Source organism: Battus philenor, unplaced genomic scaffold (assembly GCF_028537555.1).
Source record: "Battus philenor isolate CCGP_79_NKW_IND1 unplaced genomic scaffold, ilBatPhil1.0.hap1 SCAF_8, whole genome shotgun sequence".
NCBI lineage: Eukaryota > Metazoa > Arthropoda > Insecta > Lepidoptera > Papilionidae > Battus > Battus philenor.
Window position 1 is genome coordinate 9,765,105 of NW_027181748.1, and position 18,933 is coordinate 9,784,037.

The following is an 18,933-nucleotide window of genomic DNA, read 5'->3' on the forward strand; positions in this document are numbered from 1 at the left end:
GACTTTGTCGATAAGGGAGCGAAAGACAGATTCCCAGAACGTTACTGCACTGGCTGTGTGTGTTATTTGTAAAAACGATGTGACAACTGGTGTAACAAGTTTTTAATTTAATTTATAAAGTGAGTCTTCATCATTGATAATAGAAATCCTTAGGCAGCCGTCCTTTTTGAAGATACAATAGAGAGCGACTTAGATTGAGCTCTCATTTAAGGACTACCTACATTTCTGACCGTAGCATCAGCATATTTGCAAGGTTGATTCTTTAACGCTATTTATTTAAGTGCTCCATCTAAATACCTTAAAGTTTAAACCGGAAACAGGTCGCTCAGAGGTCGCTCAGGAAGTCGTCGTTTTATGAAGTCTATTGCATATCTATTAAGCGATATAAATGTATAATGACTATTAGAACACATGTATCTTTTAGAGGCAAAAATGGCCCAGTATTTCATCGCATGATATTTTTAACTTGTGTACTATTAAGTGTATTATATAATTTGAACATAGCGTATTTTCCTCTCGCAGTTTCTCAGTCGACTGTCGATTGTGTTAGTCCTTAATCAATACTGGTCACGTATATAATATTAAAATTGATTGTCTTATTGAATTCAAAACATAATCCATGTGGATTATATATCGTCATTTGTTTTTTTTTATGTTTCCTCATCTGTCTCACGATCACGTAAACCAAAATTGTATCATCTTAAATTATTGATAACTTTTCGAATACGATCATAACTGTAATTCAGAAATTTAATTACCTCCTGGGTTTTATTATTTACATCTTGATAAATAAAAACATAGATTATAAAGGGACGATGGCGCATTTACTTTCAATTTTGATAGTTGTAACACTCAAGTTATTCTAATTTTAAAAAAAAGAGAATGGTTGTCGAATTTTGAATGTTTTTTTTTTCATTAATGTCTTCCATTATATAACCAACTAATTTAAATAACCAATCCCAGCTATGAAATTATATAAATATTCATAATTGAATCTTTCTTAATTCCGTATTTGGATTACTTTTTTAAGTGAAAAGCACAGGCAATTATCAGATGGTGAGTAACATAATGAATGATTGCGACAAGGTTATTTTTCTGTTGCTCCAATTACCTTCAATGTCAAAAAGTGCACTGTATTTGTGGATTATAAACTTCTACAAATTATGGAAATTGTTATAAGTTACATTGGTAAACATTATTGCTAAACAACAATATTGAAAATTTAACTATCAGATTTGGGGAAGAATATTTTTATCGAACGGATTCATTGATTTTTTTGCGAAGATAAGTCTAAACAATATTTTTTTTTAAATTCATACCAAAAACGTTTAAAACAAACTATCACTGAATTACACAAGAATTTTCACGAACTCATCTTGTTCGATAAAATAAAGCGATCGTTGTGTCAACAAATTGGAAAACTTGCACTACTTGCGTATTAAAATTTAATAGAACTTTAGTACAGGGATAAAGGCAGTGATAGACTTAATTCTCTAATTACTTTATCCTAATTAAATATAATGACTATAGTTTTTAACCATTTCATTATTTATCACCATCTTCGTTGTCGTCATACAGCTTTAAGTCGTTCACTGTATGTCATATTTAGGGCAGGACTATGACTAGTCCTGCCCTAAATATTTCCAATAGAATCTTTTGGAAGCGGCCATTTAGCAACGTCTTTTCACGGCTTTAATAAGTGAGTATAATAAGATAAATAACGAAAAACAAAAACTTTTTCTGTAGCTGTGCAAAAAAAAAACTTAAACAACTTTTTATTACTTTTTTGCAGATTCAAGATATTCTTTGATTTAATAGCATGTGGAATAATATTGTGACTTTTGTATGTCATAGTTCAAACAATAAATGATATAAGCTAAGGAAATCGTTTAATAATATTTTATTATTTTTTGTGGTTATTTTATCAGACTTTGGATTGAACATCATTCCCGAATAAATATTAGTGAACATTTGTCAAAAGGAATGCTAGAAATGAATTATACCCTGATTACTTTGTCTCTCTTGTCTCTCTGATTTCATGGATCATTAGGATAGTTAGTAAGGCGTCATTCACCTGTGCGCCAGTGTTTCGATCAACTTGACCAGTTTCAAAAGTGGAGCTAACTGTTCCGATACTAAGTATCTCTTTGTTCGTGCCTACATTCCTTCACAAACGCGACGACCTTAATGCCGGCACGTTTTAAACATATCAACGTTTTCTTACTCTTTTCTCTTATAAACGAATTCGTAATTTCACCTTGCTTGGGCTGCATTTACATCCGCATTGAGTAAAAAATGTAGCATAAATTTATTACAAAAATTTGTATTGTTTTTTTATTAATTAAAGCTTGTTCTATCTATATAAGACACTATCTTATACTAGTTGTCAAATGCGACTTAATATTATTATTTCTCTAAGATAGGTTACATGAAGGTTATTAAAAAGTTTTACGACTTAAAAGAAAAATAATTAAATTGGGTCGGAAAAAACATCGGCTGGGTTTGTTGTGTATTTTTCGCTGATCAAAGCATATTTGGATGGACATTCCTTTCATGACGTAGACACGTGGTCACTGTTACCGATGCTATATCGCTAAATTAAAAAATAAATAAATGTTATCATTACAATTTTGTAACTTTCAAATATTGATTGATAGTGTAAAAATATTTAATGCTTAATAAACTTATTTTTCTCGTAATGATTTTTGTTGTTCTCGTATAAGTTTAATATTAGACACTTCCAATGTTACAACCTTCATATAAGTTAAAAAGTATAAAGTTTCCGTCGTAGGTAATGTGACAAAGCACTTCCGATAAGGTCAGTAATGTAACGAAAAAAAACGTTGCCGCAACCAGTATTTTTACAATATAACTAAAGTGCAATCACCTTGTAAACCTTGTATTGTTTTAACAATCGTAATTATAATTACCGTAAATAGTTTTAAAAGAGTGTATATGTATAATGGTTTATATTCACATACACACCTTAAAATACAGGATGAATAGTTATAAGTATAAAAGCTTTAAAGGAATGCATAAAGTTCTTTTGCTTTCAATTCATTTATAGGTACCCTTTCGAAAAGTCAATGGTTTCAGAAATAATAACTAAGTTAAAAAAAAAGTTTAAGATAATATAGAGAGGAGCAGTTTTTAAAATTGGAATCATTACGTGTTAATATAATTATTGTTTACTTTCTGGTCCTGTAGTCTTTGTATCGCTAGAAGTTACTGGTCTGTCATATTCTAAGATAAAATAAATTAATGTAACTTACTTCAGAGTAAAATAATAAATAGTTCATAGAGCTGGTTGGAAATAGATGTAAAAGCTTTAAAGTTTTTTGCTAACAAATGAATTACAAATTCAACCCTTTCAAACTTATACTCCCATAACCATTTATTCTGTACATTGAAATTGTTATATCAATAAATTAAATACTGTTTGCCATAATTATTCATCTATCTGTTTGTATAGTGAGTATATATTTTTATGTGATTACGAGGATTAATAAATAACATTTATGTCTTTGTAGAAAGTGTAAACGTTTACGCGTTTTAAAAAATAAATATCAATATATCCTATATTGATATTTATTTTTTTTATTTTTAGAAATTTTAACAAACATGTTATGTATATCTAATATAAAATTTAAATCGCTGCAATAAAATTACTAACAACTCATTATGAAATACGTTTACACGACAACCATGTTGTAGGAAAGTTTTTTATTTTTTTTTAATAATATCGTTAAAGTTTTTTTATAGATATTTTGCATCTCATTTCTTATTCAAAAACAAATCGTTATTTAATACGTAATGTATTTAAATTGACATTTATTGTTACAACTCATATCAACGACAAATAATTGATCTACATTTCGTAAGGTATTACGTCGGTAACAGGCATGGAATTTCGATTCTATTTATAATGCTATACGTAATACCTTTCGAAAGATCTCCAAAAACCGGTTTTTCGATAAAGTTTCCAGTTAATCAGATGTAACTAGTGTTCGTTTCGAGTTGTATATAAGGAATATTTTATATCATCATATACCAGACACCTCTTGAAGTGAAATTATTTAAAGCATTAACAACAATGTACATGTAATGTCTGTACCAAATACACGTGTGTTAATATTGTAAAGCTGTTCCGAACGTTTATATTTCACTAGTGTACATAATGTAGTGTTAATAAAACACAAACTATAAAATCGTAATAATGTATACTATATGCAAATTTGTTATTTATAATCATGCCTTCTCTTTCACGCACACAACGTACAATTATTGTACGTTGAATATCTGGCATAAGAACATACAATAAATGTATTGCACACGTGTATAAACAATTGTTCGAATAACTGTTCGAATAAACTGATTTTCTAGGATTTTGTATTTCACAATATATGCAATTATAAGTGTTTAATGTTATTTATTCATTTAATAATAAATATACTGAAAGAGGCTAAACAATAGTGTGACGTCATAACGACAAATGTACACACGAATGGCGGTAACTATTCTGTTTAACATCAACGAGATAACATAAGCTTTACGGGCTTTTTTTGTACTGCTTATGTTTTCTGGTTTCGCTCGGTAGAATTTTAGGTTTATACTAGTGTCTTTAATATAAATGGCTAAAGATAAAAAAAAGGAAGAGACATAAGCATGAAGAAAATGGTATCGTATTTTTATATAAAGTCACCATCGTTTATTATTTTGTTAAAAATTAAATATGTTCCCTGTAAGTGAAATTGATGTCACACATCTAGGCTATCTAACCAAAAACAATTTCAAATTTAGACACGTTGCACATTTATTCAACCAAAATAATGAACGACCAATATGCGTGTCGCTTCTACTTTTTTAAATTAATTTGACCTGTTACTGAATAGTGGCCTTCGACCATATTAATATTATAACCTATTTATTTACTTTTATTAAACATTGATACAAGATATAAACAGGAATCAAACGATATAGGTAAAAGATTAAGTACAAAGGGCTATCTTATCTCCAACGGCGATTTCTTCCAAGCAATCGTTGGATGAACTTAGTAAACAAGGAAAAGAGAGGTCTTATATTAATATGCTATTCATGGATTACTTTTAACACAGAGTATTTATAACCCATTAAAAAAGGACTACGTAGACAAGTAAAATATTTTATTTTGTTTTTTAAACTGAGTTCAAATCATTAACATTTGTATAATTTAAAATTATTATTAACATTGGCTAATGCTAATATAAATCGTGTTCGATAATTCATTACCTTTTGTTTAAAAATGATGTTCAGAGTTGTGTCTTAGAGAAATGCCATTCGCCTGTTCGCATTCAAAGCTTCGCCATTTTAGGTCGCAAAGCAATACAAGCGTTTAGCCTCAACCTTTTTATAGTTTTTATCCTCAGAGATTTCCTATAGAACTTCGAAGGCCGCCATGTTCTTATATCTCTTATATCGCACGTTATGAAGACAAGAGCCTCCGAGAAGGGGATTCAGCTTGGTCTGTCACACGAGGTTAAAGCATTTTAATTGCAAGATGACCGAGAGGGCTGAATCTCGATTAGTTGATTATCAAATAATCGGCAGGATTTAATTTTTATAACTAACAGTTTAGCACTAAGAGTGCTGGAAAAATAAGTGGTTGATGGAACTACAACAACGTTTCATTCTTTAATAGGGGCAGTCCGGTCGTATAATAATGGAAACACGATTTAAAATTGTTTTTTTTTTTAAATAATCAATACGGGTACAATGACTTTAAACCACATATTTGATTGATTAGTATATTTAACATAAAATTAATGTGAAATAATATAATAACATGATATCTACTTATAAATAAAAGCCCGGCCTAGTGAAATCATTCCTGTTTATTTAATAAATTTTTATACTTTAATCTCATTCAAAGGAAAAGACAAGCCATTCACCTGTTGATAAATGATATAATATACCTATTAAAAAAGTTAAATAACATCTACAAGATGTAGTTAAGATATGTTTTCTCATTTCGATCGTGTTGCAATACCAGTAATTTGAAAACACAAAAAATAACAGGTTATTTAAAAACAATTTGAAGTAATGTTTTCGTTTAATGTGTGCAAGAATTGGCAAGCAAACGCCATCGTGTGCAAGAAGTGCGTAATATTTATATAGTCGCAATATTTTTACCGTATATAAGGTAGCAATCGGTTATTGACAACTTGCTGACCGATATTGCAAAGATATTGTTAACAAGCTTTATACTTTGTAACCGTGATTTCACGGAGTTGCCATAAAGATATTATTTAGCCTTGAATATTTTAATATTATTTTTTGAAATACTAATAAGTTCTGGACTAGTTTATATACTTTAATTTATTATGAACCATTTATCGAATTCGTCTTCTTAATTGCCTACTGTCATCATCTATTTAAATTAACAATGCAATTATTTAAAACATTACAACAAAATAGTTAACGTTGCTGTCGTCCGTCGATAACCTTAAAAACTTGTCAGTTTTCGGCCTCCATCGTGCAATTTCATGCTTTAATAGGTATCGTTTAGGTTCGACGCATTGAATGTTTAATGTCACAATCCTTGTTTTGTAAACGGACAGTTCGTGCAAAATGTTACCGATTCGTAATAATACATAACTCCAGCTTCTACAGTAACAACAGTCGTTTATCAGTACGTCTCCGTGTGAAGGAAGTCGAAGTCGTACAAAAATATCGTGTTTTATGCATAAAAAAAATTAGAAGAAACTTTAAGTAAATAAATGACGTCGAACTCTGACTACCACTCACTCTTGGTGCTTACGATCGCCGGAGAATCTGGTGTTACAAATATTCAAGTTTGCAACTAGTTTACTTGAGAAGTCGCTGCTCAAGCTGACGGTAAGAAAGGGTAAACCTTTGTCAGTTTTCAAAAGCCTAGTAAAGCTTATATGGGCATATATCATAATCGCCATGCGTGGCAGACGGGTTGGCAATCGCAGCGTGGTGTTAATCATAATATTTATCAACGCAGATGATGCTGCAGTCCATCATCTGAAAACTTGTTTATGAGTAGTCGCATTCGTATAAAATGATTGCACAGTGCAATTTATATGCAAGACTATCCCGGGAATTTAACTCGCGATCTGCGATCGCTAGTCTCAATCCTCTACCGCTGAGCTACCGTTGCTCACTGTTTATTTTTGTTGTTTATGTATTTTCCAACTTTTTAGTTTACTGATTGGTGTGAAACTTGGTTTGCTGTCCCATTTGCAGTTGGCATTATAATAATGCATGCAAATGGTATTAGTCAAACATTGTTAAACTGTTTAAAAAAGTTTCTGGTCAGCTCTTCTTAGCAGTTTAACATTCCGAGCCAGTGGTAGCTTACTATTTATGTTGTTAAAATAATTGACGTTTCAAAAGTGCTACACGCAATGCTAACCCGGATAAAGATATTTTGAATATGATTCGTGTTGTTTTTTTCTATATGTATCACAAGTGTCCTCTGCCATATATATATATATATATATATTGGATCGGTCTAACGCTGTCCAAACGGCACTTGCAATTCCTAGGGTTTGAATTGGCAGGCGCCTGGCCTAGGACCTTTTTTTAAGTAGTAAAACTAGAGGGCTCCCGGGGGAAGTTAATTGTAACAAGTACGCACAATTATTTTCAAGCTATTCTATAGCTTGGTGACCGCCCGATATTTTTTCTTTATTAACCAAGTCCTTTCAATAGTTGTCTAGAAGAAATTGCTGTTTTACTACATCTTTTGCCTGTTTTATTTGATTTTTTTATGCCCACTGAGTAGGTTACAATAAAGATTAAATATAAAAATTGATTAAAAATCCTTAACCGGGTGCGGATACGTCAACATATGTTCATATCTAATAGAGTATATTTAATATTTATATATTTCTACATCTCTGCACGCCTCTGACGTGATTAAAAGGAATGTTTGTTGGTTGCAATTACATCCGCAAGATTTACTTTGCGTTACATAACATTAATCGACACATTCTTAACCTCTTTGTTCGTAACCGCATTTATTTAATTGGAAACAGATAAAAAATGTTACAGATAATACAACTGTTCATTAAGTTGTTTTACTCCTGCCGGAGAAATGAAACTCGGAAGACATTGTTCACGGTTGTAACATTTTTATCGAAACCGTCTGATTGTATTGATGATTACTTGTCGACGTGTTATTAAATGCTTTCTCTTTAACTTCCACCTCGAATTAATACTTTACTGTATATATACTGTACATAGTACAGATTAATAAATAAGAGTTTTTAACATTTAAGAAAGGAATTTTGAAGAATTTTAAAAATCAATTTATTATCTCACCTTGAGTAACAATTAAACTGATCGTGGCATTATTATTTTTATGAAAAAAACATGCGCGGCCGATTTACTCACTTATAAAATTAAATAATGATTACATCAACAGAGATTTTCATGATATAAATAAAGGTTATCGTATATGGGATTTTAGCGTTATCATTGCAGCCGCAGTCCACTGCTGAACATAGACGTGTCCCTTAGATTTCCGTTAGAACTGGTTGCATCTTAAGGTCGTCTGTCCTGGTCGAACGTCCTACGCTTCAGCAGCCATCTGTTCAGCACGCTACATTGCCTGCCCACTGCCATCTCCATTTGCCAGTTCGCTGAACTAAGACGGGTATTTTCGTTCATCTTTGGATCTACCAGATAAATTCTGAGCCATCTCCGAGGTTTGTTGAGCGGTTGAGAGCTTGACGATGAGGCACAGAATAGCAGATCACAAATAAATAAACACGCATTAATAAATTAGTTGAATTTGTGTTACCGGCAATGACACACATACGTGTGTATTTGCAATTAACCTTAGGAAAATTTAGAAAAATGATATCATGGTATAGCGTAAGGGTTTTTAAAATGAAGATGTAAAATTACTTTTACGTATGTGAATTGCAATCTTTATATTTTATTATAAATCGGAGTCGTGATAAGCACCGTTGAAGTAAAAGAAATGTCCAATAAGACGAAACAATGCCAAGTAATGTCCAATAAAAGAGTCGGTGCATTGGCGTTAATACGGCCAGTTTCATAACAACCAAAATGTCAACGGGGCACAACCAAAGTAGAAAGGGCGGTCAGCGTCGAAGCGCGACACATTCCAATAATCCGTCGTGACTGCGGCTCGGTTGGTGGGTGAAGCAACCCGCTCGAGTGCGTACCGATTTGTATATCGGTTTTACGCTTGGTGTTTATTACTTCATACGTTCGTACGGCTTCTTATCTATCCGATTTGCTACCAACGACACCTGTATTATACTTTTTCAAAGCAGTGCTCGGTTATTGCGCCCGATGCCAATAATGTGTTACAACAAAGAAATCCACTTAGATTTTTGATTTTTGCCATACTGTAATATGTTTACAGCGTATGTATTTTTTAAATTAAGCAACTTAAATTGTGAATGGTTTAGTAAGATCTATCTTCAATTTAAAAGATTTCGTTCAATGTGGCGGTGTTGTCCTCGCGCTGGGTATCGCATGTAGTGGAACTTTGCTACGAGGTCGACCGGGTAGTAGCCAAATGACGCAATTACTTGAGATGAGTTCGTTTCTAGACAATAAGTTACCTTCGCATTGTTAAGTTCTACGCGTAGTTGAGGAAAAGCAAAAATAATTCACATACAAGGTTTATTTTATATGTTTCAATTCGTAAAACAGGTTAAATTTGTTAAGAGATACCATTTGTTACTCTTTATTTCATGGCTAGCTTTTTCTTCAACTTTATACTTAAAGACTTTGTATTTCAGATTGATAACTTTATTTATTAGTTTTATTCGATGTTTTAATAATAAACAACGATTACTTGCAGAGAAAATATGTAACACATTGCATAATTTTAGTGAAAATGTGATTATTTTGACTCGATTTAAATATAGTCGATTTTTGTTATTTATTACGTGATAGACAGACAGGGAAACGAATTTAATTTACTCAATAGTTTTTACTATAAGCATATGCTTTTGTCGAATTAATTTTGTGTTTTGCGTCTTAGAACACAATAATTTCTTAAACTTGCGCCATTAACCGATGATATGATTTTACTTTCATTGTCGTTGTATTCATAACAATAGACATCAGATTATGTAATAAACAATGTAATCAAAATACTAATAGAACACTCCTGAAGATGCTTGAAAGGCCTTCGAAGAAGACTACAATAAGAGAAATGTGCGTCTGCGTATGTTAACTGTAAAAATATACAAATTGTTATCATGCAGCGTGTTGCAACATGTTGACACTGCAAGAACCCACAAGCTCGATTAGCACTTTATCTAAAAACAAACAACTCAAAACGAGTGCAGCTTGTTTCCTCTGAACATACATTGCACGTGGTTATAAAAATTAGACATTGTGTAACAATCAAAATAATAGTTTAAAACACGCGCAATTTTTTTGTTTACATGCTTACACTGCTGCCCAGGTGAAATTTTATTTTATGCATATTATGCATTCCGCAAGTGCGAGCGGGCAGGACACATAGGGCGCTTACTTTTAAACTTTTTTTAAGATAGCAAAGATCGTGGGGCTGGCTACCTGGAGAACTTCGGTACGGGCCCTTAAAAATTACAATATCAGCGGGTTGGGAAAACATTTAGCCCTTAGACCGCTTGGGCGGACGCTCCATAAGGTCCCTAATTACATTTCAGTTTTCTGAAAGAATTTTCTTCTAGCTTTAATTCCTTTTATGCCATGTGTTATAAAAATATTAGAAAAAGACTTGATTATTCATGAGCGTATTATAATAAAATTAATTGTTTGTTAATTTTACATATTTGTTTAACTCAAATGCCTATCGAATTGAGTTACACTTTGTGGTTATGAGATAAAATTATTTTTTAATCATCATAAAATTAAATTAATAATAAAATTATGTTCGCAAAATTAAAAGCGAGCGATACTGACGCAAAAAGGTTACTGCCTCGACTTTCTCGTCATCATGGGAAAACAGCGTTCAAGAGCTCGCTACGTCTAGGTGGTGGACTTTCTCTTGCGACGTCAGCGTTATGATATATTATGATTAGTCTTAACTATCTAGGATTTTAAATGAAGAAAGAAACAATCTTTTATTTGGTAGACATGAGTAAAACATTACTCAATATTCATCTTATTTAATGTTATATTATATTTATTTAATACACAAGTATAACTAATCCTTTATGAGAAAATAAATTGGTTACAAACATACAGGGTTATTGGTTATAGAAGAAAAATCTTTACAGGGGTGTTCGTTTAGCTTATTTGTTGTCAAATATACACCATCATATCCAATGGTTTTCGAAAAATAAATAACGTGACGTAAGAAATAACGTATAGTAATAAAAAGCGTTTTCAAAATCCGAATTACTATATATAAAAATTAATCACTGTTTATTATATGTCTCTGCAGACTTTACTGCTAGAAGTTACTGGCTAATCACATATGAATCATAAAAATAATGTTACATTTTTCAGAATAATCACTTTATATAAGATGATTGGAAATGGTGTAAAAGTTTTAAAGCTTTTCGCTGACAAATGGGCTATACATTTATCCTTTTAATACTTTTCCATTTACAACTAAACACCCTGTGTATTTCCAATCCCGAATCCGAAACTAAAAAAAATATATTCACACATGCAACATTAATATGTGTGAATGATTAAATGCTTGTGCACATGCAAATGGATGTAAGAGTGTATATGCATGTTGATAAAAATGTTTACAATCTTCATATTCATAAAGCACGCCAATGAAGAATAGAACGTAGTATCTGTGTGACGATGACATTATCATAGGTTTCATGAGTGTGCTTGCAATTATAACCAATTTATAGGTAGTTTTTTTTTTCTATAGCAGTTATTAAGACCCCGTAAACACATTCTTTTATTTAGAATACTGTAGGCACACGATATATTCGTAGTTCCTAAAGTAACCTTAATTGATCCCTGTGTCGCACAAAACATGGACTTAAAATCAGTATTTTATTGAAACGTATTAACGCGCAATGGCTTCATGTAAAACACAACAGTTGTCAAATTCTACGAAAAGCCGGTGTTCTGTAACGACACGTATGTTTTTCATCAAGTTATATTTGTAACTCCGGCCTTTGCCCAATTATTTTTAACCATCATATATTTACTGTTGTTTGATTGTAGTTTGATAAATGTTGAAGTGATAAAGTCTTTATTAAATTAGGCTTTTAATAGCTAATACACTTTTGAAGGCACCCATATCACATTACCTATATTGTACTCTATTCCTGTGCACAATAATAGCCAAATACTAACTTAAGCAGACTCATAAGATTTTTATATTATTTCTGACTTACGTACTATCACGGACAGTATTTGGTGGTAGTTAAAAACTTATCTTTTTCTTCTCTACGTCTTAGAACACTTCTCATCGTTATAATCATTTCAGCCGTAGAACATCTACCGCTGGAGATCTTATCTATAGGTTTTCAATAATACCGGTAGGAAATAGCCTGTGTGTACAAAGTCGTTTGCCAATCTAGTTGTTACGCCTTACGCTGCGTTTGACGGTTCGCGATATCCACTCTAAAACCTATAGTTCATTAATCTGTTTCGCTCGCTATTTGGCTTGCCCATTGCTATTTCAGCTCCCCAATCCGCTAGGCTATGTTGGTTATATTCGTTCTTCTACGGTTCTCCTCATTTCGGTTTCGATCTCATATAAAATCCTGGAATGTCTACTTGGCTCGTTGAGCGACAGTAAGCTTGCCAATGAAGCCCGTAAAGAGACCACGTTTCATTGCTGTAGATAAGGTTATTACATAATTGAAGTTTGGTGAAAAAATGATTAACAGTTATCATTGGCCAGCATAGTTTAATTATAGTTTGCATTGGATTTTCTTTAAACTAGCGTTCTATGTCTGGTTCCGATGTATCGTTGTAATTATTAGAAATTAGCATAATAAATATTTATTAAACATTCTCAACGCTTACTTCTATGTAAAACGTGCAGGTATACGTTTTTTTTTTTTAATTTAAGGAGGGCTGTTTGAAGCAAAGAGAGAATTTACTAATAATAACAATGTATACTTTACAACCAAAGGTATCCAAAGTAATTAAAATTACGATTCGTAACAATGGATAACAAAAAACTAAGTAACAATAACAATTAAAATATGGCATAGTGTGATAAATGAGGAGGTCCGATCACAACTATATTAGAATAAATAGAATGTTGTGTGATGTACGGCATGTTGAAGTTAATACTGCGATTCAAATACTTTTCAGTAATCGCTTAGCAATAATAACAATACAAAGGGTATCGATTGTAAATAAGTTAAACCCGTTAGTAAGTTAATCTTATACACTTATAAGATTAATGTGGATTATTTTATTGGATTAGAGAAAATTATGTCACGCAATAAAAGCTGCAAAGGAAAATAAGGTCGGTAGAATAAAAAAATAGGGCAGATAATATAATATTTTATCGGGGCATATAGATAGGCAAACATAAATTTGCCTATAAGACTGTAAACATAGTTGGGTTTAGTGACGAATTAAATTATTTACGCATTTTAACAGATGCTAATTTTCAATTACTAAGACACAAATAAATTTCAAGGACGTATTGATTTTACGTTCACTATATTACATCTGAATAGTGTAGAAACTTACCAAATGTAGGTTTAACAATTTGTATAAATTTGTTATGCCATAAAATTATATGTTTAAAATAATTTTTTTATGTACACATAAATAAGTTGAGATGATTTATTTTTACATTTACTATAATTACATCCGAATTGCGTAGATTTAGACGTACCAGATTCGTGATTACTGAATCGTTTCGTATTGTTTTCATTTGAAATAACAATTAATGTAGTGTGCAATTGACAAAACAAATTCCAATACGAAACAATGAGTGATGAAGCCATGACACGGTGTTGGCTTGCGGGTGAGCGGCCCCGACGATAGTGGTGACCTCTTTCCGCGCAGCGTGGCGACCAACCGAGCGTACCTGCGACCACTGCGCCGCATCTGTCACGTGATTCGCATTTTTCTATTGGAAAACAACATCCGCGGTCATTTGTACCATTTCTCCATAACATTCAATAAGTTAAGACATATCAAACTTACGTCACACAAGCAAACAGTAGATAATTGTCCCGAAATACCAAATGATTATTAAAACCTAACCTATAAGTCGCGTATGAAATTTATTATTCATTATGCTTTTATATCCTTTACCTTTTTTATTTTTATGTTAAAGTATATACAAAAACAAGACAAAAACACATAGTCATCAAATAAATAATCTTTAGGTATTATTTATGATTAAATGTCAAAAAAAAAATAAAAGCATTCAAGACTTACCCTTGCCTTTGTGTAAATTTTGCAATAATTTTTTAAAAAAAGTCTAAAATTAAGTTTCAATACGCGGATCTGCTCTACGCTATCACAAAAAAAGTACTTACTTTTTATTACATCTTCTTTTAAAAATTATTTGATCATCTGTTAAATAATATCAAAAAGTTTCGTAAATAATATATGGTAAATTCTTCAGTCATTTTAATTTATTCCCTTTGGCGATTTTTAAAAGCTTTATGCGATTATATACAAAATATTACTCTTTCTACTAAATTTATACTTATTATAATAGTTTTGTCCATTTAACAAAATTGGTAACTGTTTCATAGCTAAATTGTTGGATATAAAATTATTCTCCCTGTTGATAGATGGCGGTAGTGGCGTTCACATTGAGAGATTTGATGTTAACCTTGTCATCGTAGCTTATGTCATATACTTAATTCAGTGAATATATTTTGTACAAATAATTTGTTACTGGTTATATAAATAAAAAAATATTTTTTAAAAACAGAAGATTAATTTTGTGATTTCATAATAAACATAAATGGTTATTGAATTCCTCGTCAATCGTATACATTCTACGTACTTACCAGTTACACAAAACTCAAAGTTATAATTTAATATAGCAAGAGAAAACAATACAATTTGCAATCTGCGATAATCAACGTCTATGACCGGCAGGCGATGGTTTTGTACATCATCAACGAGCGCAATATTCATGTTTCCACTTGAATGATCAGATTGCACAATTTAATAGACATGCAAACTTTTCTAGACAACAATGACTCTAGGAACTTTCTTTAAATAATTCAAAAATGTACAACACTGCAAGACACCAACGGATATTTTCACGATTAGTGAAACCTTGTTAAAGGTTATTTTAATTAAGAGCATATTATTTGTAGCATTATCTTCGCCTCACACAACAAGCTAATAACAATTTAGGGGTCTTAACAGGAACATGACCATATTTTAACTATATTACTTAAAACAATTTCATAACCAAATCTATTTTATTTTCCGTAAAATTCATGTTTTTAACAGATTTTACGTTAGTTCACTTTTTTTAACAACCATTTACATTAATTTTTAAAAGACAACTATTTTAATATTTTTAACACTAAAACTAAAGTATTCCAAAAATAATCGTGATAATAAACTAATTAAAAATATACATACTATGAATTTAAAAGAATGTCTTTTTACTTCTAAGTATAGGCTAATGTTGTTGAGGGAAGAATAAAAATACATTTTAATTATTGTTTGTCTAATAAGTCTCTATCGTTGGGATGTAAATTTGCTTCCGGGTAGAAAATATAAACCGTAATTCACCATGCGGAATAAGTAAACATTATTACCAGATTACATTTTAAATTAACGGTGTATACGTACCAAATATAACGGTACAAAGATAACATAATGTAAGTAGTGAAACACTATGTCAAATATAACTTAAATGCTTCTGTTTATTACACAAGTTTCGTTTACATAGTGGCGGTCTTGCACTATAGGTCGATTGCAATTTGAGGCCACGGTCGTGGCTCAGATTGATTGAGTATTACATTAGCAAGAGCTACTAATACTGAATCTGGCAATGTTACACAAACAGTACGTAAAAATTTGCTAACCTCAAAACACCATACGAACTAGGACTGGTTATATTTAGTGGATAGAGCCCGTTCACAACGATTAGAACTTTATAAACTTAGAATCACTGCATTAGAGACAATATTTTAGCCAATAGTCATAGGCCCGCTTATTAGCATTTCTTAATTGATATCGATAACAGAGTCATTAACGTATCACGATACACTACCACTAACAATGTTACTCAGAGAGTGATAACACCGACATTCCTCACGTCAGTGGAAATATACGTTGTAATCAGTGGTCACAAAAAAATATTTAAAAAAGGGCCATAATGAAGGCCAACTACATTTTGTACTTCGGCGAGGAACAATTATTGACTTGGAAGTGTCGGCAAAGCAGTATTGGCAAGCCAACACAAAATGTTAGAACAGGCTAGAAATATAATTTAAAAACTCACTTTAATTTATAACGAAATGTTACGAAGTCGTTTTTATCAGAAGTTTACGAGAATTTTGGACAAGAAACTTTTTGGATATTTTTAACCAAATATTATCATTACATGTTATTTACTTTATATGTATATTGTGAAAAAAGTTCAATCATACTGTCTAATATTCTCTCAAAAAAATCTTTACAATAACAAATATACGTTGTAATAAAAGGATGTTTCAATTTTGTTTTTTTTAGTGACAGGTTTGCTGGCCTTAAACCACCAAATAAACAAATGATATGTGTATATATTCGAATTCATAATTAATTATAAAACCGTATAAATATCTAATTTTCATAAGTTGCAAACGACATTGTATTTGGCGACCAAAGATGTGTTTTATAATAAAAACTTCGAACGAAATGTCAAGTTCATATAAGACACATATAAAAATTGTGCAAAAAAGAAAAGCTTATACGAGTGTCATTCTATTTACAAATAAAACAAATATATTTCTATGATTCTTCTTTAATATTATTATCTTCTGGTTTCTAAACATTAATGTTAATTTTTTTAAGGTTAGGCTGTTATCGTTATCCGAACAGATAAATCCATTTAGATTATTTTAGAATCTTCCAAATAAGTAAAGTAAAGTCATACATATGTATGACTATATGTTTATAACAATTTATTATTTAAATACTTTTTATTTATTTAATTACTTTCGATTTTAGTAACAAAAATGTAAGATCATAACTAAAATATTAAAAAGAAATATCGTTAAAATGTTACAAATTGCATCTAGATCTTAAAAATATATTTGAATATAACCTTTTTTTTCTACTTTGATGTAAGGATTTTTAGTCCGAAAAATTTACTAGTGACACTTCTTATCTTTTCATTTATAGCTAAAATAATTGTTGGATGCAAAAAATATTATTTAACGTATGAAATATTAGTCATTATTGAGAAGAAAACGTTTTAAGCGACAAGCCAATTCCAGAATTAGAATGATCTTTAACCTAACTAATGAGTAATTACTACCAAAAGGAGAAATATGTTTAAGTGGCAAGACCACATGAAGTTTGTGAATATACTATAGATTAAATTTTGTTACTTTCAGTCTAGAAAATACTTTGTGTTCTAAAACCGGTCTTGTTCGTATATTTAATACGTTAATATATTAAATTGAGCCTGTTTCAAGCTGAATATGTTTCGTAATATTTTTTTTAACATTTGGAACATTTGAGAGTCAATTTATTCAATGATATAAACGTCGTTAATAATACATTATTCATATACCTGGCCAATGATCACCTTAAAAACATTTGTCGACGCTTATGCTAGTTTAGTCGTACGCTTACCGGACAGCTTATTGTATTCTTTTCTGTTTATGAGCGGGAGCAATGAGTGACATACAAGTGGATAGTGCATCTGAAACTAAAAGTAAAAATAAGAAAGGAACGGAAGTGTCGTGCTGGAATTGTTTTACATCTATTCCAGATAATGATGTGGAACCTGTACCGTTATCAAAAGTTAGAGAGGAGCAAAGAGAAAAATTCAGGCTTTATTCTTTTCTGGTATCTGAATTATTTAAGCCAAAGACAGTACCCTTAAAACAAAAAGTAAGTGAACATTATTCCGTTGGGAAAAAGTTGGATGAAAAAATTTGTCAAAATGCTGCTGTTCCTGACCACTTTCAAGCAAATAATAACATAAATGACACATCAAATGACCAACATTTACGCCATGTATCGTTATCAGCGCCTCAAAATCTTACAAAAAATACGGAAAAATCATCGTCAAAAAATATTAGAAAATCAGATAAGTGCACAGAGACAGATATAACCATAACAATAGTTAAGTTAAATAGATCAGATAGTTCTTCTTCAAGTAGTACCACTCCTGATTTTAGGCCCAGAAGAAAATTATTTACGAAACCAAATATGTCTCTACCTAACCCGGATTACTCTGCTGCTAGATCAGGAGTGTCTGCAGTTTCCACGAAAAGCTTCGAAATCAAGAAGAAATCTGATACCAAGGACTATATTGACTCCAGAATATTGCCTAAAAATTCTGGAATTGCAGTTCCTGTACAAAGGTATATGACTGAAGCAATTGTAAAAGATACTAAAGATAATTCAAAGGCGTTTCATGATTTTAGTAATGAAGTATCTAAAGTTGATAAATTAAGCACACCCCGTTCGTCAGATAGGCAGATGTCAAAAACGCCATCACAGAAACAACGTGAACTATTGAGTCTACGAAACAAAATTGAAAGCCTTTCAATGAGAGATAGTTCTGATGATTTGGAAAAAAGATCAAATACTGAATCAAGTGTAATATTATCTGTCGACGCAAAAGAAAATACTACACAACATGAACTGAATGACGAAACATCTTTGAATACAGCTGCTAGCGAATCAGTTCGCACTTACAATAATTTATCCAGAAGAATTAAACCAACAACCCTCAAAGAAATATTAAATGAACACTACCTAATTGATAAAAAAATAGATGAAACAATTGCTAAATATGCTAGTCTAACTAGATCA

At 31.2% G+C, this 18,933-nt stretch overlaps 1 protein-coding gene across 3 annotated transcripts in view; it reads left to right on the forward strand.

Annotated features, from left to right (window-relative positions):
• btsz (bitesize) overlaps nucleotides 1-18,933 on the forward strand; it is a 78,194-nt gene that overhangs the window by 49,107 nt on the left and 10,154 nt on the right. The window lies entirely within an intron of this gene.